The sequence below is a fragment of the Tympanuchus pallidicinctus genome, unplaced genomic scaffold (assembly GCF_026119805.1).
Source record: "Tympanuchus pallidicinctus isolate F22 unplaced genomic scaffold, pur_lepc_1.0 scaffold5, whole genome shotgun sequence".
In the NCBI taxonomy this organism is placed as follows: Eukaryota; Metazoa; Chordata; class Aves; order Galliformes; family Phasianidae; genus Tympanuchus; species Tympanuchus pallidicinctus.
In genome coordinates, this window is record NW_026294769.1 from 27,888,283 (window position 1) to 27,911,640 (window position 23,358).

Sequence of the window (23,358 nt, forward strand, 5' to 3'; positions counted from 1 at the left end):
CTGGAGATATTCAAAACTTTCCTGGACACATTTCTGTGCAACCTGTTGTAGGGTACCTGCTTTAGTAGGGTTTTGGACTGGGTGCTCCTTCCAAGCCTTGGGATTCTGTGATTCTATGATTCTGTGATATTGTTTATTCAAAAGCAGTTCCTGTTCAGGGTTAGCTGACAGTTGTCCTAACATTTAAGTAAATTTATGAGCTCAGAAGGGGTCAAAGCAACTCTACAGCAGGGTATTGATGGATTTCCTCAATATACTAGATAAGATTTAATGATCAGACTTGCCTCCTCAGTACATCTATCTTTGTGCAACTAAAACAATGAAAAGAAAACTCATTCTGTGAATGAAATCTTTTTGATGTACTGTCCTGCCTGCAATATAACAAGTATGAGCCATGGCAAGTTAAAAAAGGGAAGTTCTCAGCTACAGTAATATAGCTTTGGCTCAGTAATGACTTTAAAATTAAGCAATAAGATATATTTCTCCAGAAAGGACATAATATTTTATTTATGACATATTTATATACAAAATATATTTACATATAAAAACTAAAGTTCTTCTCTTTAAAATAGTCAAGTGAATTCCCAGCTTCAATTATAAAATTTGAAATGATTTTCCCATCTTTCTACATTAAAAAAAAAAAGTATCTGTATGGAATATAATTTATATTAGTCAGTCTATCTGAGGTACATATCCTTCCCAATAATCTTGGATACTAAAAGTGAAGAGCAATTATAACAGTAGTTTAAAGATGTTTATACACTGTAATCACAGTTCAATTTTAATCTGTCCATGAATATTATGATAGCTGCAATACTTCCAAATTCTATAAAATGCATATAGCAAACATTCAGGCCTACTCTTCTCCTTTATTCATGAAGTTTCCTTGGCTTGCTGAATTTTCTTTATGGCTGTATGAAGTATTTGACACAGACGAGTTGAAATATGGAGAGGTGGGCTGACAAGAGTCTCACAGATTTTCAGTAGAAGTGCTAAGTCCTGCATCTGGAAAAAAAAACACTCTAAGCACTCGGGCTTGCTGGGGGCACTTAGCTGTAAAGTAGCTTATCAGGAAAGGACCTGGGAGTCCTGGAGGACATCAAGTTGAACACAAGCCAGCAATATGTCCTTGCTGCTCTGTAAGATCAAGAGAGGCAGTCCTTCTGCTTTATTCAACGTTGCTGAGGGTGTACCTGGAGTGCAGTGTCCAGTTGTGGGCTCCCCAGTACAAGAGAGATCTAGACATACTGGAGACAGTCCAATAAAGGACTACAAAGATGATTAAGGCACCAGAGCACCTCTTCTAAGGAGAGAGGCGAGAGGCTGAGGGAACTGGAGCTGTTCAGCCTGGAGGAGCATCAGGAGGACCTTACCAATGTGCATAAATATCTGAAGGGAGGATACAAAGAGGATGGAGCCAGGCTCTTTTCAGTAGTGCCCAGTGCCAGCATGTGAGGCCATGGGCACAAACTGGAGCACATGAGGTTTCCTCTGAACAGCATGCATCACTTCTGTGCTGGGCAAGTAACGAAGCACTGGTACAGATTGCCCAGAGGCTGCTGGGGTCTCCTTCTTGGAGGTCTTTAGAAGCTACCTGGATGTGGGTCTTTGCACCCTGCTCTGGGTGGTCCTGCTAGAACAGGGGATGGGCCAGTGGGACCCAGATGTCGTATAACTCTGATTTGGTAAAATGCCACAATATTATAAGTAAATAAACATTAGATAGATGTTGAATAGTTCTCAATATATTATGATTTCCTTTGTGGTTATTGTTCTGTTTTGGTCTTGTCTGATTCTGTTGCTGTTTGTTGAGATCTGTATGCACGTAAATTAATACAATTCATCATCATGACAGCTGAATTTTAAATTTGGTGTTATTTTTTCAACTGTTCAGTTTTCACTTCAATGTTACCATTTGAAGCAATCTTTATGTTATGTACTTTCTGAGATCTTTAATTCCAGAGTTATGTACCGTAGATCAAGGGGAATATACATTCCTCAGTGGAGTGGACATTTTTTGTTTTCTTGAGATCTCTCTTGAATAATGTCTTAAGCACTTCTGAAGTCATGGGACTGTTCATGATTAAGTTAAATCATCTATTGACTCATCAAAGTGACACAGGAGTACTCTAAAGGCTGCTTGTGTTCTATACCAACAGTCTTGCCTCAAGGCAGAGATTCAGAATTGTTTATATGACCTGAATCCCTCTGCTTCCATATGTTTTTCTTAGACAACATGTGGAAAATACTCATTCTCTTTCACAAGTTGACAGTACAATTTTGTTGTTTTTCTTTAAATATGGGTTGTTGGAACTCTGTTACTATGGCAGGTTTTTAGTTTTTTTTAATAAAAAAAGAAGTTCAGAGTAAGAGGAAGATGATGAAACCCAATGAAGATGCACTGCTAACCCATTGTTGATTGAAGTGGCATAATTAACAAATTAACTGTAATCCTTCATAGCATACTGTTGTGCTTTCAGAAAATTTTCTCCTAGCTCTTTACTTCCCTGGGAGTAGGATATGACCAGTAGTCCAAAGGCTTTGTATTTGCTGCTGGACATGCAAGACTGCAAATGGATTGCTAACAAGTTTCCTCTTTTTTTTTTTTTTTTTTTTTTTTTTTTTTAATTTTCAGTAGAAGCTGCTGAGCAAACAATTATACCAACTTTTTTAAAGAAATTGTTCTGAATAGCACCTTTCCTTCATTTTCATTACACCAAACCTGCAGCAGATGTATAGCATAGTATTAACAGCACTTTTAAATAAAACAACAGCTGTCAGACTTGTCATGTAGGAAAAAAAGAAGATAAAATTGAAATTGAATTAAAATAACTTGATGATAAGGTGTAACAACAGTAAAATAAACAGATTGAGAGTGGGCTGAAAAAGATAGCTACAGAATTAGTTTTCAAAACAAACAATATTTTCATTGAAAGTGCTGTATACCCTTAATATATATATATATTTTGAAAGTAAACTTTGTTTGAACTAACAAACTGATTCCTGAATTTATAGTTCTCTGTGAAAAACATCATACAATGTTCCAATGAAAAGTCTTCAATTAAAGACAGTGGTCACACTGCACAACCTTACAGACTTCTTTATAAAACATGCAGTGTAATTAAATATACAAAGATATGACAATAATAAGAGCTTGATTAACTTTATTCTATAGGAAGCTGCATATTAATTTCCATAATACTTAAAATTAGATGAGTTCCATCTGAGTTTTAATGTTTTCCCTTGCCAAATGAAGATGCTAATTGCGCTATTCAAATGTTTGATGAGAGAACTGGGAAGCATACTGCAGGAAAAAATCTATACTGTTACCATTTTAGCAATAATCATGCGCCCAACTTAACCAATCATGAATGAAGCCCTTTTACTTAAATATTTGAGTAAGGTCTAGAACATCTCAGCAAATGAAGAGTTTTAATTTCATTTGCAGAGGATTGAAAAGAAATGGTGCTTTCCAAAAAAAATTACCATGCTTTTTAACCTTCTTGAGAAAAAATATCTGCACAATATGGTTGAGTATGATATTACAGGAATTTAAGAGATATTTATCTCAATCCTAATTTACCAAAACCACAATTTGAGGTATCTATTTATTACTTTTTGGCACAAAAGATGAATTCTACATCTATATGTTGAATCATCCATCTGCCAGAAGTTATTTAATCAAGCCAACATATCTTATTGTTACAGCAGTCGGTAAAAAAGATGCCAGTTTCTTATACTATGTTTTTACTCCATTCTTACATCTAGGATACAAATCTTACATTCCCTTTAGCTTGCTGCTATGCCAGCATTTCAAGAAGGCTTAATGATGTTTGGTTTTTGATGTTAATAAAGTTTGGTCTGCTTAAAAATTGAGGCCACTAGCTGTAAAGAGCTGCTGCAACACTAAAGAACATTTTAGTTCTATTATTGAGGGAAATATCCCGCCAATTTCATTCCCAGCAGGTGTCATGAGGTTAAACATTTCAGAGCAGTAAAGTGTTGTTTTGTTTCTTCTGGAGTTAGTAGTCCAGTATAGAGTGTTTTAAGGTAACGTCCAGTGAGAAACATGTTAGTGTCACAACAAATAAACCAGCAAACCTTAGAGGAAAGATATTGTGACAACAATATTGAATCTATGGCTTACTCTTATTCAAGCTTCTCACCAAACACCTAAAATTGATTTTAATCCTACTGCTTTAGTCTTCAAAGCCTTTTGTGATTCCAGTTTTATTTACATCTTTGTCTCTTGCAAAGAGAGATGGTGCCATGCATAAAGCATTATTTGAGGGGATGTAGCAACAACATACAGTACAAACCAATTCTTTAGCTGTTCTTCTCTTCCTTTTTGCTGATGTTTCAGCTTATTGATTTCAGGATATCAGCAAGTGTCAGCCATTTGAAAATCACCATTTCTGAACAAGAAGAATGTCACATAAATGCTACAGAAATTAGACAGGCTTGAACTGAATCTTAATCACTGAATTTCTGAACAGACTGATGATGACAACTATCATGCTGAAAAATGTCATAATTTATGACACACGGTATGTGTTCTCTGGAAGACTGCAAACCAATACTTCAGCTTTTACTAGATATTTGGGATGCAGATTGCTATTTTACATAATTACGGCTGCCACAAAAGATTAAATCTGTACTAAAAATATGTACCACTATTTAAACACAAAGTGCTTTTTTTCCCCCACTGCTTCTTCTCCTTCCTATCTCTATTCAATACATATCTAATTTCCTTTTTTGTTGTGCTGCCTCTATTCTCTTTGCCATTCATTCTTTGCATTGTTCCATTTTCCTTTACACCCTTATTATATCACCCCCATGTCTGTCGTTCTAAGTCATAATTAATTTAGGTAAAGAAATTTTTTTTCCCTTTCTTCCTGCTACAGAATCATTCTCTATTCCCTTTGTTTATCCCCTTCATTTTATGATATCATCTGATTCTCCCTATTTCACATGTCTGCAGTTCGAAATTCCTCGAATTTTCCAGAATTCCTGCTTTCCTGTGCTTCCTCCAATCAATTATTTTGCTATTCCTGTCCACAGACTACATGTTCATCTGACTTCTTCACTGTTGAAACGTATATTTTTTTCAAAATACTCTGGTCTTAATTTTAATCAAGCCTCAAATTACTTCAATATCCAGTATATTTCCTGTCTGACTAGTGAAAAACAACAGTGCATAGTGGATTTTCAGGAAGAACAACTGAATAAAGGATTGTTATTGTCAAGTAAATTGAACAAAAACAGAAAACCAAAGCTATATCATGATCTGTTCTGATTTTTATTTCTTACCAGAGAATAGATGGCCCTTGGATCCAGCCTTCACCGAAGCTTTCTTAGATTTGAATGTATTTATAGGCATCCCTCATGCCTATCTGATCAGCACCTCTTCCATTGCCTCATCTTCTGCTTTTCAGCTTAGACACGAATTTAGTTTAAGTTTTTTAGGACTTTAGCTAATATATTATTCAAATTGATCTAATTATGTTGCTAGGGTATTTACAAATTTCTTATGATTTGTAAATATTATCATTATCTAATTAAAGTTAATTTAAATGCTAATTATTATCACTTTCAGTAAGTCCTGCACTGTCACAATTAAAGGAGTTAGTACTTGCTTTAGAAAAATCTATTTTTGCATTAAGTATTGCATGTATGTGATAGAAGATTACTTGCCAACTTGTTATTAGTACATCATACACTAGTTTTCAGTTCTTCCTTTATGAACTGCACTCTCTGGATACAGTAGCACAGAATGTGCAGTGGCATCTTTTTTTTTTAAATCTAGAATCTATAAGCAATATCAAAATCAAGCAAAACTTTCATTTTTGCTGGCACTCGCAATCTGTTGTGACAGACTGCAATATGAACAGTCTGGTAACTGAGAGAGAGTTGCTACTAAGGTCTTGTATCCTGCGTTGGCTTCCTATTAGCAGTTTAAAAAAAAAAAAAGATCTGTCAGCACAATTCCAGTTTTAAGACTTTTAATATTAAAAATCTTGACTATGAATTTTTAATGTTGCTTAATTAATTTAAACTGCACCAACTATTATTTCACTAAGGCATTCAGTGAGAACTGAGATACCAGGGGCCTTGTAAGTAGTAATTAAAGCTGTGAAACAAGAGCTGTGATGAAGCAGATATTGTACTTGTGCTTTCTTCTCCATGTTCAGTGCAGTGTTAGAGCATCACCAGGAAATGCATTTGAAGCAGCAGACCTACTTCATACAAAGAGTGATTTTTGCTTTAACTGGAAGACTTTTGGCCTGCCTTATGTCCCTGAGGAAAGTAATGGTTCCATTTAGTGGCTGTTCATCCCTGAGAGTTGTGCTCAGTGAGATTTTGGGGACTTCCGTAGTTTAACCATCTTGGTTTGCTGATGAGGCAGCAAAGGGGAGATGGTCTGACCAGCACACCATCTAATTTCAACCTATGTACCACAGAAGAAGGTGACTGCCACCTTCAACTATGGTGATTTTGTACCTGAGAGTGGTTGATTTCTAAATGTATCTAATAATGGATGAGGGAAATCTTAACCCTAAAGCCAATATGTATTCCAAAGAATTGGCTTATTTCATCAGTTGATGGAAACAAAGGGTGAGGACAAAAGAAACATTCGTATTCTGAGAACATGAAACACAGAGAAAGAAAGAAGCACTGAGCTTTAGTAAGGTTAGGACAGAGCTCCAAATGTCAAACGTTCAAATATTTTGCATACTTCATTCAGGCTTAGCAGACTCAGTATCAGGGTATTTGAGGGGGTTTGGAATCTCCATCAGTCCAGGTTTTTTTGTATGCCCAATGGCAAAGTAATTCAACTGTGGACCCTCCTCCCTATTTGGTGATACAGATATTATGAAATAATTTCTGCAAAATACATTACCTTTTTTACCCCAGTCTGTTCTGTCATTTGTTTCAAGTCTGAGAAATTAAACATGAATATTATTGTGTATGAAACATTGATGACTTTGTGAGGTAAAATAAACATTCATAAGTTTCTGAAAGAAAATAAAGAATAAGAATATAGTGTTATAGTATATAATATAGCATCCTTCTAAATGAATGAGTCTACACGTTGGTCTTAGTTTTGCTCAAAACACAATGAAAATTCAATCTGGAACTATTACTAGTTGTTGACTAACAAAAATTACTTTCAAAGGGCAGTTGCTCAAGAGCTGATGTTAGTATTTTAATACTTTTCTCATCAACAATTAAAGATGTCCTCATAAATGTCAATTATAATAGGTTTATGGAAATCACTTGCTATTTTTAATTAGTTTTATGTAGAAAATACCTATTAAAAAAAAAGTGCAATGTACTACTTTGCATGTTTTTCATCTATTGTTTGAAACATTGCTTCATAAAAATGGGAAATCTTATTTTTTTGTCAGTTATAAGATCAGATCATTGATGATACCTAATTATGGCCTCAAATTATTGCCGTCTTATTTTTGTCTGTTGTGCTACAATATCAAATTTTAGATTATGTCTGAGCTAACAAACCAAATTAAGGCATAACATAAAGGAATTCAGCTGGTCTCATGGTATGAGACACTGACCATAAAATACAAAATGCTCAGAGCAATTCCACCACTCAAAGCCTTGAAAAGGGTATAATTTGAGCAACTCAGTGTTCTTCTGCTAATATCTTTGAAGTAAAACATATTTTCCATTAGCACAACAGGAATAATTACAACCCATCCATGTAGAAGGACTTTATGAGGAAGTAAATTCAATTAGTGAACTTTATTTGCAGGTTATAATTAGGCTCCAAAAGCTGCTTTCTTTGAAATAAAATTTGCTGTGTTGGACTAGGAATATCACTATATTTCTTCCTCCAAAATGTTATATGAATAACACACTTCCTTGATTAATTACATGGGATTTTATTTCATTTATTTTAGATGAAAATAAGTTGATTATAATTATGATCTATTTACAATTAGACAAACAAGTACAAATCATTATTCCTTTGCATAAAAGAAGAGATCATCAATACTTAACCTCATTTAGTATACAGGGGATATAAAATCCATTCCTGGGAAGGTCACTGTTATAACATTTTTAAGCTTTATTTTTATGACAATGGTATTTTTGCCTCAATGTCAGCTTTCATTACTCTCTTTATTCTCAAGAATAAAGACAAATTCCAGGTGATCTGCATGTCAAATCATTTTCCTGAAAGCAGCACAATAACCAGAGATATCATGGTGAGGGGTGCTAGAGAGGCCTCCAAATTGTCCGGTCAGGGGAAATTGGTCCAAGGCAGCACCAGGTGCTCCCAAATCACATCAAACTCTTACCTGATCTTTTTCTGGCAACCTGAAATTATACCTCCATATTAGATTAGACATTAAGAATTTTTAACTAAAAGGTAGTGAACTAGTGAAATTGCTTGATTGGATTTTTTTTTAAGAAGATGAGACAGACATTAGACAGGAATGATGGGCTCAGCTGTGGCTTTGGGAGCAAAGAAGTGGCTGAGATGACCTTGCAAGTTCCCAAAGAAAATCTTTTGACAGATAAACAAAATATTCCTGTTGGCAGTATTTTCTAAGTTACTTTTCTTGAAACATTTTCCATCGTAGTTAGTCAGTCTCAGTTACCTCATCCCAACATCTTCTATGACAAGGAACATCCTTGTTATGAATTACAATTTATTCCTTCACACTTTTCCAGCTTTTTATAACTATTCAGTCTCTATTTGACTTTTCTTTTGCCGCATGGATCGCAGCTCATTTTCTCTAGCAGCAGTGCTTCACTTATCCATCAGAGTCAGACATCAGTGAAAGGGCTAAGACAAGAATTGTCTAATTTTTTTTATAGTGTTCTCCATCAATAGCTCTCAGTGTCAGTCTCTGTGTTGCTCACTTAATGCCCATGTGGCTGTGCATCAGATGGATCACGTGTGCTGTTTTTCTCCATGTTTTTTTTAACCAAGATCCGGTCTTCAAGCCAATGCTCCTGTTTCTTGTTGTGGCAGCAAAGATTTGAGATAAAAATGTATGCTCTGTGACTTCAGCTTACAAAAACATAGCTAAGCTATCTCTAAATCAAGTTGTTTAGGTACTCTTTGTGGTATAGTTGGCTGGTCCTATGTATGATTATGACTGCAGCTGCATTGAAATCCAAACCAAGGTTAAAACTACTTGTACTACTGAACACAAGCCAGAGCTGTGCTCCTGCAGCGAAAGGTAAAAACACACTGGGCTGCATTGACAGGAGCATAATAAGAAGCTGGAGGGAAATTATTACTCTTTTCTGGTTGGTACTGTGATTTGGCTGAATATTTAGTAATGTGTTCTGATTTTGGTCTTCCTGCAGCAATACCAACAAAGTCTAGAAGACACCCACCAAGAGAGTTAAGGGGATGGAGCATATACTTTACTAGAAGAATCAAAAATCCAATTACTGCCTTCAAGTGTTTAGAAAGGAATATTAGAGAAGATGAAGCAGCTTCTTCTCAGAGATATACAGTGGAAGATTAAAACGTTAGTCACAACCTGCAATAAGAGAAGTACTGCACTACGATCCCCCCCACCCCCCCAATAAATAAATAAATAAATAAAAATCATGAGCTGGTCAAGCTCAACAATGGTGAGGCAATGAACTTTACAGTTTTGGAGCTTTTCAAACCTGCCATTAGCTATATTTTCAGCACATTCTTGACCCAGACAATCTCGGTGGTATCTTCCAATCCAAATCTTCCTGTGATTCTGGTTCTACTCTTTGTCTTCAGGGAAGAAATGTCTTGGTAAACAACCCTAGAACAAATTTTTTTTTTTTTTTTTTTTTTTTTTTTTTTTTTGTATCTCTTGCATATGAGAACTGTTTTAGCTGAGTGGTCTGTGTGGGAGGAGAAATCATAGGATGGCTTCTCCATATTAGAGCATACAATTGGATTCATTAATTCCCAGGACTCTTGAAGTATATTACAGGATATGATTATTAATAATAACAATTCCTGTAACTTTTTATTAGGATCAAATTTATCCCCCACAGAATAATAGTAGCTCTGTTAGGCTAATTTTGAAAGGATTTGATCTAATCTCTGTATGAGCTAAGAAACTGTAGTGATGCTGAAGGAAATGAAAAATCATAGTCTCTTTAAGAAACCTGCAATAAGGAAGTGGTCCAGAATTCACAATATAGTTAATTTTATCTTCTGGAGTTCCTTTCTCTTTTGATGTGCTTTATTTTATTAGGAGAAGGCAAAAAGGCTTTTCCTCACTGGACAATATATTGAGTAAATAATACGAGGTACGTATAATATTTACAAGAAAATTTGTAAATATATATCTAGTATCAAATGGAAGACAACACTTCACTCTGTTATCATCCTACTTTGAAGCCTGAAAACCCATAATTATCCATTTAAAAAAAAAATCAGTTATCTAATTTTTGCTTTAGCATAGAAAGCTACGCCAGTGACACTACTTAGAGTAGTTATATTTCCCTTCACTTCAAAACATGTATGTGATTATTAAAGATATTTAAACCTCTGTACTATGGAGATTTCCCTGATTTTTGAGATTGAAAAGCCACTTAAAAAAACAAAACAAAACAAAACAAAACAAAAACTTTTCTTCAGAAACATTTTAATCTCTGCTACTATACTACAGTCAGATCTCCCTTGCACAGCACTCTTGGATTTTCCCTCCTTCTCCTTCCCTCTGGTCTGTAAGTGAAGATACTGTTTTGTCATATAGTTGCTTTATCTTTTGTATCCTTTCAGTGCTCTGGAAAGGTTTTCAAAATAATGTTACATTATTTTATTAGCACCACAACAAACATATAATTCACATATTTTACATAGACATGTAAAATATTTGCCATTTTAATCATTGAAGTGGCTTTTAAATATATAATTTTCTGTAGTAGAATAAACAACAGATTTTTTATACACTCATCTCCAGCAAATGTTGCCCATTTTATCGGAGAAACTTTGGCATTCCTGCAGTGAAAATCATTTATCTCCTCTGAAAATTGCTTTTGCTTTGTAGAAATTGTTAAATGAAGCTGAAAAAGGTTCAGTTGCACTGAGAATTGGCAGAAATATTATTCGTTTGCTTGGATTTGTTTGAATCTTCTGCACATTTTGACAGCACAATAAGAGACTGCATATAAAGAGGCACATACACTAAATTCAGCTCAACACCTGAGACAGTATAACCGATATATAATACATTTACTATTTGGTACCTTTTCAATTTCTTGTAAATTTCTTGGATGTTGCTTCCTGTTGAAGTTCACAAGGGCAGATAGATTATTGAAAGCCTGAAGAGCTGAGGGCTAAACCAATATAATCTAGTGCCAACTCACAAATTTCAGATCTTGTTTAATGTTTTCTTAAAGTTATACTACCAGGAAATTGAATAGTATTATGTTGGAGAAATATTCAGCATACGTATTGAACAGTACAATATTCCCACTGTTAAGTACCTGGGCATGTACTTGGATCACTCAAGTTACTTGTGTCTGCTCCAGTAGGATTGTGTAACACAAATATGTGAACACACAAGAATTTTGGCTTGTTTAAAGTACAGGAGGATTTTTGAAAGTTTCTCAGTAGAGTTGGCAACTCTGATTTGATTTTCAATTAGGGAATGGTTTGTTTCCATGCTCCCTAAAATAATAGGTACAGACATTTCTAGATGATGTTTGTTACAGGTGGAAGCAAAAACTGCAACAAGAGAGATACATGATTATTTTTCCCATTCCACAGATTCTGTAGTTTATAAATTCAGATATATTACAGGTATGCACATATCTTACAGAGGAAATGCTGAGTCACAGCCTGAACCAGTGATTGTGGACCTGGTGGGAAGGCAGGGCCAACCCCGGTTAGGACAGGTGCATGCAGTGCCCCTGAGTGATCAGACAGTTGGTGGTGGAGATGAGGGTATCTTGCTGGAGATTGCTGACCACCTCAGGCCTTCTGGAGGTAAGTAGCTTTTTTTTTTCTTTTCATTTCTGCATCTGCGGCTGCTGCGTTTGGGCTTGTTCTCATTTGCTGCAGCCGTAGACTTTGCTACTCCATCACATCACAGTACTTTGCCGTACTTTCCATCACATTGTAGTATTGCACATATGGAGCACCAAATGGAAAATTTCCTGTTACTGAGTATGTATGTGTGCTTCCACATGCTTTATTCCAGAAGTTTCCAGCAAATTGTCTAAAGAAGCATGTATCCTTCTGCCTGTGAATTGTCCCTCCAATTTCAGGCAGACAATTTAAATGCTAGCAATCAGGCTTATGTCCACACCTTCTGCGCTGCTGGTTCTTAAGATTCTACACAGTATTGACTTCATCTACTACAAAAAATGTTTACTGATGCTAATGGTTTTGAGTCAGACCCATTCTCCGTATTCTATGACTTTTTTGTCCAGTTTGCCCAGTGATAGGCTGAAGAGCTGGCATTAATTTGGTGGTGCAGTAAGCACCTATGATAATCTGCATCCCGATGAGATACTTCCAGGCTGCCGAGGTGTTGTAGCTAAGAGAGCTGAATTTCACCTTAGTGAGGCAAATAGCACAGCCATAGAAATAAAGTGAGCTAGGGACAAATAGATGTTGTGAAATATATCACCTGTTATTCAGATATGGGAAGATTCAGTCTGAAATTAAATTAGAGATGGGAAAGAGGATGACTATATGGCAAGAGCCAAGCTGGGTACATTTATATCCACCTCTTTTATAACCCCCATCCTGTCATCCTGCTAAGATATCTGTTTAATTAAATAGATTGTAAGGCAGTGTTTTCTTATTCTATCCAAACAAAAATATTCTTTGAAGAAAGTTGAAAGGAATCCTTTCAGGGAGGCCCTGAGCTTCATTAAAGCTGGATAGAGTGGTGATAATGGATAGTCCAGGGAAAAGACTAATAAGTTACTCAGAGCTGCTGTAATTGGGACATAGTAGTGGCTGTAAACTGATTGCTCAAGTGCAGTTTGTACAGTCATAAAAGATATTGATATTTCACATAATAATAAGGACTAAGATGTCTTGTAATGTAATCCAACAATGTTTTTGATTAAATTATTTAAACTGATGCAGTCTGATATGTGTTTGAGGAATAAATAGCTCTTTGCCTATCCGTTGGTGAGAAATGTTAACTATTTTCTTATTTTTTGTTAGTAGAATGAGGAGAAGTCTGAATCTGACCATTCTTCATTTCCTTTTTATGACAGGAAATATTAAAGCTTCATTGACCAAACTGAAATTCCTCGTTCCCATGCGTACAAACTAACATACTCAAAAATGTTTTTGGTTCTTGAATTATTCAAATATTCCAGGCAATGATGCTTGTTTGTTAGCCCGACTGAAATGTTTTCCAGCTAATAAATATATCAGAGGTGATTACACTAAAAAAATAGCCAGTAGACATCATGAAATTGATCAATATGTAGGAAAATATGCCCTTTTGTCCCAGAAGCCTGACATTCTTTTTACCAAATCCATATACGTTCTTGCTTGTTTTACATTCAATTTCAGTTTTTAAACCAAGGTCTAATAAAAAGACAGTGCCAAATTTTGCTGCATAAATTGCACCACTTCTTTCTGAAGTTTTCTTTTTTTAAAATGGTAAACCCTGTTCAGTAGTTAGATATAAAAATTACTGCTAGGTTGCAGGGCATCTTAAAATTTCATGTTGCATATTCCACTGTTGAACATAACCAGAAAAGAAAGATTCTGAAATACAGTTATCTTCCTTGGGCAATTTAAATAAATATGTTCTAAAAGAGAAACCTGAAAACAGAGTATTGGATGATTGAAGTTATTCTCTATTTTCATCAGATTTCATAATTTTTATTTCATTTATCTTCTAAAATGATGTAGATATCCATTCCATTTCAACTCACAATTTATCAGCCTAAATTGAAGAGATTTTTTTGTTGTTAGCTCAATGATTTTCCTGGTGCGTGCTTTACTTCGACTGAAATTTTAATATGCAACCTAAAATAAGATGTAACAAGCTATGCTTTCATGATTAATCTTCATTCTACTTGAGAAATCATGAATCAATTCATAAGTGTTCCAGGTACAATAATCTTTGTTACACAGATTTTGTGTATGCGTATATTGAAATAAGTTTAAGACTTAGAGTGGGGGTGGGGGAGAGGAGAAGAAATCTACTCATACATTCTGGATAATGATATTAATAAAATATTAATACCCAGACTCCTGAATGATGTGAAGTTTTCACTGTTTATCCACAATTTATTAGGAAAAAAACATAGGAAAACAATTGCATAAATTAAATAGATAGTATTATAATGTTTCTGTATTCTGGAGATTCCCTATCTTTGATAACTATATAAAAATTTCACTGGATAAGTCATTAAGATACAAAACCCTATTACTCAGATTCAAACAAACTTGGCAAAGTAATACCAAGAGGTGGGACTTCTATGTTTTAGTTCAGAATATAGACTTCTAAATCCTGCTAAAACTGAATGCCAAATTATATGCCTGTATTTTGTCCAGACACAAAAGCTGCGTTGAGCTTCTGTGAAACCAAGGGTTTCTGAATGACCATGTTATGAGTCCAACCAAAACTTATGGTCAGGTATTTATAAGGAGAATGTGGTTAGCTGAAGAAGGTTTTCTATGCCTGCGCTGCTTAAAGCTGTGCGAAACAGTCAACGTTACAGTGTTGCTGTAGTGTCAAAAATGTAAGTTATGACAGTGGGTGGATTTGCTGGAAGGTTCTTTTAGAAGCTATAAACTTTTAATAGCAACTTGTGGCTGTCCTTCATAGCACCAGAAGAAGATCTGTTATTATTATTGTTGTAGACAGAGCATCATAGGTACCAGCCGCAGAGGAAAATGATTATTGCTATGCTTGTCATATACCTTCTCCCTCAGGTTTTCTGAGCTAGCTATCTGGCACCAAATGCTTCTGTAATTTCCATCTGTGGAGCGATGGCATTTAAAATCATGGCCTTGCTTGAAAAGTTGATGTGATATTGAAAGAAGAGGGCAAGAATTTTTTTTCTCATGAAGGTTTTGTTTTTTGTTTTGTTTTGTTTTCCCCCCAAAAACTTTTATTTTTTTAGTTTTGTTTAATTTCTTTTCTTTATGCACATACACTTAAAATGCTTTGCCTTTAATCCATGTGACCTGCTCTTTGGTTATGTGAAGCTCTTGAGCAAAAGTGGTTTGTGATATTCATGCCATAATTCATGTGAGAGAGGAACAGAGAGACAATATTAAAAAACTTTGCCAATGAAGGATTTCTCCAAATGCCTCTTATGAAGGATGAAAGGCAAAACTCTGCAAAGGAGAGATTAAGACACAATGCCAGTTTATGTCTGTCAGCTCTCAGAGTAAATCCAGGGTCATTGGTGTGGATATTTTGTGCTGCCGCCCAAATCCTAGTGGTCTGTTATTACTGTTTCCAAAGCACATTTACCAAAAAGGAACATGTAAAGAAATGACTGTGTTGTAGTTAGATTGCTAGAACTCTGACTGCTAGTAGGAGCCCTCTGTGTTTTACTCTGCAGCAAAGTTAGTTCTGCACGAATGTGCGCAAGAACTTCTTTACAGTGAGGGTAACAGAGCACTGGAACAGGCTGCCCAGGGAGCAACTCCCAGGTTGTGGAGTCTCCTTCTCTGGAGATGTTCAAAACCTGCCTGGGTGCCTACCTGTGCAGCCTGATGTAGGGAACCTGCTTTGGCAGGGGGGTTGGACTCAATGATCTCTGGAGGTCCCTTCCAACCCCTACAATTCTGTGATTCTGTATCTATCATCTTGTCCTTGAATTCTAAAAGGTGCTTTCTGGGAGGCTTTTGAATATATATTCATATTTAAATATAAATAAATAAATATAAAAATGCCCTTCAACTCTCTTCTTATTCATAATTCTTCTCCTAGGTGTAGACTGTACCTAGACTGATCTTATGGGAAGACTGAACATAGGAATAAGATTTTCTATAATCAAATGCAGCAGGTGATATTTGTATTAGGAATCTCCTTCATGCACATTTCTAATTGACATAAATTGTTTCAATAATTCATTTTCATTAGGGAAAGGCAACCAAATTTTTAGAAATTCTTCCAAAGGAAGACAGGAATGTGACTTAAATTACAAGGCATCTGTATATGTGCACACCCAAGAACCTGTAGCACGCTATTCACGGGTGGCAAATGTCATGCATGAGCATTGATGTATTGTGTCTAGAACTTAACGTCATATTCTTAAAATACTTTTGATGGTGCTTCTGTACTCCGAAGACTAAACATCATTTAGTGCTGGCAGACGTTAAATCAGAATACAGAGACATGAACTGCTGTCATGTTCAGAATAAGCTGCAACAAAGTAGCAAGCTTTCTTTTATATTTATCTAAATACAGTACAAGTAACTGAAATGGAAATTAAAACAATACATTTTCTTTCCCAGTGGCAAGGCAATCATAACTAATATGTTATATTAATTGACAGGATAATAATAATTGTAAGAGACCTCCAATGATTTTCAAAAATCGAGTCTGGTCTGAAACTTGCCATCTCTATCATAAATTAACTTCCTTCTAAAATCCTGTCACTCTATCCATCATTAGCATCTATGTCTGATGTTAGTTTGTAATTGAATTAGTATTTTGTACAATTTCATCATTTTATATTTATTCAGAATAAATCTAACCTCTCAATTCCATCTTAATTTACCCTCATTATAGGTAAAAATAATACTATTTTTTAAAATCATTTTAAACTGCTCTTTGATTCTATTCACGTCTGATTTCGTGCTTGCACCTCACTCCCTACAGGCAGCAGACTGCTCTGCATGACTGTTTCATAGAGATGGTAAAGGATGGGCAAGTTGAAGACACTTTTCCTCGCTAGAGAGGGAGCAATATTCTTCCCCAGGACAGACTTTTCTGGGGCTATCCACAAATAACAGAGGCAGACTTGGCTTCAGTCCTCTTTCTAAAGGATAATTCACAGGATATATAAAGATCCTTATGAATTATTAAAAATAAACTTTCAAATCCAGGGATTTTTCCTCAGGTAACTGCATCTCACAGAGATAACTGTGACCAGTCATCGAAGTTCATTTCTTTCCTTAAAAGGAAATTTAGACTTTCCATCCATAATCTGTATTCATTTTTTGTTATGATGAACTGAAGATAAAAGTTCAAACTCAATTTTGCAGTATCGCACTTCTTTTTCCTTGTTTACAATTAAAATCTTCTGATTGTGATAGCTGCATTTCTATTCAGAACAGGGCACGCTGCTCTAATATTTTCAAAGAAAACTTTGAATTAAAGGTAGTGATAGTGTCACAGTCCCATAGTCTGTGAGCCAGGCCCATCATATACCAAAATAAAAAGTGCTATACTTTGAGTAGGCAATGCTTTCTGCACCTGCATTGAAATCGGTTGGAAAAAAATATTTTTTTAAGGTATAGAAATACTCCATTCAATCAAGGAAACACTAGCCTTGTTTTCTGAGTGTCAGCACTCATTACATTTTGCCTCTTTACATTTGCTTGGCTGGAAGGGTTTTCTAGCACGTTAGAAAACAAAACAAAAAAAATCACAAGCATTATGCAGCTGCAATAAAAAGGTTTCCTATAAAGAAACACAGTTGAAGCAGTTTCATGTCAATCACAGAATAAACGAGAAAAGGGAATTGTGGTTGAAAACATATTACCAGCCAGTATTGCTAACTGGTGTGACTGCTGGCCCATCTATTGCCTTGATCCACTGCTGTGACTGAAACAGTTCTTCTAGTGCTCCCAACACCTTGGTCATCATGTCTAAGGAGCAACAAGTTGCCAGATATTTTTAGGTTTCTTGCCTATGAAGACTGAATTTCCTAATGGTAGTTTTTCATATCAACATGATGAATTTTCGGAGAAATAGAGTGGTCCTGTGGTCTCTTTTCAGAGAAGAGTAGTCCTGTGGTGTGCAGGCTTAATTTTGGCATACAATGTTACATGAATGTAGTGGTACTGCTATTTCTATGTGTTTTAATTTTTCTTCTAAAGAGAAAGTTTAGAAACAAGGAATTATTCTTCTTTCTAGTAATAAAATAATCTTTTATATATAAGAATAAATATTGTTATAGAAATAGTCTGTAATTTTATTAAGTTTTCTAATGGTGCAGTTGATAATCCAAATGATGGATACTACTCAAAGAGACCTGGACAAGCTTGAAAAGTGAACGAACCTTCTGATGTTCAAGAAAGTCAAGTGCATAATGTTGCACTTGGGCTGGGGAATCACAAGTATGTGTACAGACTGGGAGAACAATTCACTGAGAGCAGCCCTGTAATGAAGGACACAAGTGTTCTGGTGGACAAAAAGCCGGACACAAGCCAGTGATGTGCTCTTGCAGCCCAGAAGGCCGACTATGCTGGACTGCACAAAGAGTGGTGGCCAGAAGGACAAGAGAGAGCACTGTCTATCTCTGGAATAAGGTCCCATTTGTAGTACTGTGTCCAGGCTTGGCACTCAGTACAAGAAGGATGTGGTGCTGTTGGAGTGAGGCCAGACAAGGATAATTAAGAATGATCAAAGATTTGAAGCACCTCTCCTATGAAAAAAAGACTGAGGCAGTGGGGTTTGTTCAGCCTGGATAAAAGAAGGCTCCAGGGAGATCTTACTGTGGCCTTCCAGTACTTCAAAAAAAACTTATAAACAGGAGGGAATCTTGACATTTCATGTGGTCTGGGCAAAGGGGAATGACTTTTAACTGAAAGAGGGGAGATCTTAGTTAAATTAGGAGAAATTCTTTACTCAGAGGGCAGTGAGGCGCTGGCATAGCTGCCCAGAGAAGCTGTGGGTGCCCCATACCTGGAGGCTCTCAGGGCCAGGTTGGATGTGGCCATGCGCAGCCTTATATTGTGGGTGGTGCTATGGGATTGGAACTATATTGTCTTCCAACCTAAGTCATTCTACAGTCATTTCTCTTAATGGCTAACTAGAGGCTTTTTTGAGTAAGTATGTAAAATGGTGGACATAAGAATCTTTTATTTCTTCCATATGCATTACATACAATGACCTGTCATAATCACAATATTTACACATAAAGATAGACAAGGGACTGTTTGTCTCACATCCTCAGAAATGCTTCAGTTGAAGGAATCTGAAGATACGTCCTCAAAGAGTACTCTAATGTTAGTATTTCAGTTCAGATCAGTAAAACATTTTTGAAGTGAATCTCCCCCCTGTTGTCTCCATTTGCAGCACGAGATCACATTGTGGAGTACTGTTGGTCCTCTGGGAGTAATCTGGCTGAAATAAATTTCATCTGAACATTTTTTGTTACATTTTTTGTGTGATAAAAAGTATTCTGAACAAAACTGTGATCTTTGTGGAAGTGATCTTTGCCCTTGAATGTTTTTGCATGCTGTTTTCTCTGTTAGTCTTCAGTTTGGTACTCAGTGCCACAGCCATCATCTACATGTGTCACTTGAATTGTGAATGTCATTACTGATAATTTTGGCAAGCCAGTTCTCCTAGACCTGCAATTATACTTTATCTTAGTTCACATTTTTCTAGTTCACATTTTTCTTTGGCACTTTTTAAAGAACTCCAGCAAAATTACATAGCTCTGTTTTGAAAAGCCAACAAATGCTTGACAGAACCTTCAGTAGATGTGCTGTCCGTAATCAGACCAAGGCACTGTTACTGTCATGGTCTGGTGATGCTTTAGTTGAGGGCTGGTAGTAGTTTCTCTAGATACTGTTAAGACATGGGAAAGTGAAAATAGTGCTCTCTGTTGGGTACGTTAGTGCCTAAGGAGAAAGGAGCCTGTAGATTTGTTTCTTGTCCCAGCTAACTCCATTTGGGAGTTCTAAATATGTCTAGCATATCCTGAATAAGCTGCAAGGAGAAACGGATAGATTCTCATTTTTGTTTGACATAAAGGATAGGCAAATACATATACAAACAAAAACCAAAAGAAGTATCTTATTGGTTTTTTAAAATATTTGTGGATTTTTTTAAAATGTTTGTGGATCTGTAATCAGCATTGTCAGGGAACCCTATATATGCACTCAAATGGGCAAATCTTTATGTATCAATAATTCTGGGGACCTTGAGACAACTATCACCAAAAACATTGATAGAAACTCTAGGCAGTTGCTGTACAACTTGTATGATTTTTTTTTCCTCTTTGCCTAATAGCAAACATTATTGTTTATTTTTTGCTATTTAAAGCTATTTAAAAATAGCTTAATGCCTTCTGCAACATAAAAACCGAGTAGTATTATCAATGTATTAATTCTCTTCTTAGCAGATAACTGTAATGTGTTCTTCAAAAGCAACAGTGTTCTCAAGGAATTTGCTTAGAGAATTCTGTTCAGTAAAAAGAGATAAAAGAAACTGGAAGTGTTTATTAGGAGAATTATAAGATGAAAATGAAAGACAGTCATCCAGTTTCTTTATTTGTAGCCATGAAATGGGATGTGCTTAAAAATACTTATATACCCTGGAAACAAATCAACAAGAGACTAAGGAAACAAAAATTGATAAGCTGAGCAATGTGTAAACAAACTAACAAGTCTCTTTTGTTAGGTTAGAGTCTCTTTTGTTAGGAAATCCTGTGCAGTAAAACTTCCTGATCATTCAGCTGGGTATGCATACTGAGCAGCAATAACAACAATAGAGACAAAAAATAGAGTTACTGCTTGCTAATTGGAACTACATTGTTCAGTTCCTTGAAAAGGATGACTGGAAAAAAAAAGATTTGTTCCATAGTTAAAGACTGTTGAAGTGCTTATGGACAGGTGTCATGAATTCCAGTTGTGTAATCAGTATTAATTTAATACTTATGGACTTTAAACATAAGGCATGGCATACTATAAAAGTTGCATTTTGATAAGACTGTAGGAAAAAATAACTTTGGATTTGAAATCAGAAATAGTAAAAAGATACAGAGGTATTGAAACAAATGATAGGCATGTGTCATTATCTCATATCTCACAAAACAAGCACTGAAACTCTAAATAAAAAATAAATAAATAAATAAATAAATCTGTCAGATTTCCAAAGGAAACAATTATGTCTTCTATCTTTTGGCAAATTTTATGATCATAAAGTCTTTTTCCTGCTGTAAATCTTCCTTTAACATTTGTCTTGATTTATGTGAGGTCTGTGGAGCCTTTGTTCTTCTTTACTGTCCCCAAGGAGATGACTGAGGTGTTGTTTGGAGGGTCTTGTTGTCTATGCTGAATTTCATTATCTCTAAGAGGTATGAATAATTTGTCTAAGAGGTATCATGAGTCACTCATGTTTCACTGAAACTCACTCAGTGTGAGATAAGTCTGAGCTACTGAAAGATAAAATGAAACTCTTTGCCATCCAGCCTGGGACTCCTCTATCTGTCTTCAATGCTGTAACTATGAGGTGTCAAGACTTATCCCATGATCTGACTAAAACCAATGGAGAGAGCAAGCAGTTCCAGGAATAATTTATCTTAATTTTACATTATTTTATTTTTGGTACTAAAATTCCAGCTTTTTAGGTTGGTCTTGCCAGACTGATGCGATGCAACTCGGTTTGTGGAGCACAGTGTGGTGCAAATAATCTCATGTCATCTGAAAGAGAATCTGAAAATAATGATGAAAATATTTTACTACAATTAACTAATGCAAAATATGTAATACCACGTGTTTTAGAGTTTCACAAATGGGAATTACAAATGTAATTCCTATGCATTTTCAGTGATGGGCATGCAATTTTGAAAAAAAAAAATAATTATTTCCCCTTATCTTCCATTTAAATTTCTTCTATTTTTTCTCTTTGAAGACCATGAATGTCTACAGAATTACTTCGTATATTCATCTGATTCATAGAGAATTTCCATCCTGTATTTATTGGTCTTCATGAGCAGAACTAGTAGAACAACTCTGAATTTCCTACCTAGGTCAAAAAAATCTGTACCATTATTTGGTTATGATCTATTACATTAATTCCTGGCAAGCAACCATGAGTTCTTATACCCATGAAGTTTCAAGATGCTGCAACTGCTTAGTAAAAATTATGTTAAGCTTTAAGCAAAACTAGGTTTGGAAGGAGAAATTTGTCAATATTTTTGTCAGAGCAGTGAGTATGGTTGGAGATGTCAGGCAAGCCTCTGAGCGCATAAAATCCTTACCAGCTTGGAACATTTCTTTCCCTGAAAGCTTAAATTTTCAAGCTATAATAATATGTTTAACAGAAGATATTATCTCTGCCAAAAAATCTTTTCCTACTTGTGCTCTTAGACCATCATGGATACTTCTAATTTTAAATTCCTTTCCCAGCCTTGTAGTTGCTGCCTGTTAAACACTATTATGAAAATTACTACAAAGCACTTTGCCAGCACAGCAAGGTCTTCTTGTCCCCAGTGTGAATTTCATTTTTTTTTCATGGCCAGAAATCTGAACTGCAGATAATAGCATTTATAAATGAGACTTTTGATGCTTAGAATCTTGGCAAGCTTAAACCAAAATGAACCACTGATATCTGAGGGCAAAAATGTCTTCAGAAATACTATTTTCACCACCCATGCCATTTCAAGGCATCTAACTTAAATATTTACTATGAAATTACTTAATATAGATGTGATCTCCACAATAAGTCTGAATTCCATGTTTTATTTCTTCATTATAACACATCTGCATTTAAAGCAAAGCAATATTTAGGGTTACCATAATACTGAAACCAAACAATCATATTTCAAAAGACGAATTTAGAATATTTTGCTTTAAGGCAGTATATTAGAAGCTGTGCTTTAAAAAGAAATTTTATTCTTTAATCTTAAAAAAAAAAAACTTGATATCTTGACATATGGTATCTTCTGGTTGCCTAATCAAGAAAAATCAGTTGTCTTTCATGTCAAGATAGTCATCCATCAACAATATACTGACATGAATTGTTTGAACTTCTACATTATTAAAACTCAATGTGCAAGTTCCTGTTCTTTACTAATTTAATAGAACTTCTGAAATATTATTATTTAGATAACTATGTCCTACTTATCTTCAGGCTGAACTCTTACCTATATAGATCTATTCCAGTTGTAGTTTTCCGTATCTCCTACATCAGCAGAGCCTTTAAGACATGGGAACTAACCCAATTATGTCACACTGAAACTTGTTCTCATTTATACTACTAGTCCTTACATAGGTCTTTGTAAAATTGCTTCTTTGCTTTTCAAGGGAAAAAAAGTATACAACCAAAATTACTTTACCTTCTACACTACATGTTACTGCAGCATTTAACAGCTGTCTGAAAAGCACTGAAATATCAGTAAGGCACATGAGAGGCACATCAATAAGGAACATGAGAGATAAGATCTTTAAAGCAAGGAGAAATACATAATGGACTGATGGAATTGCCCTGT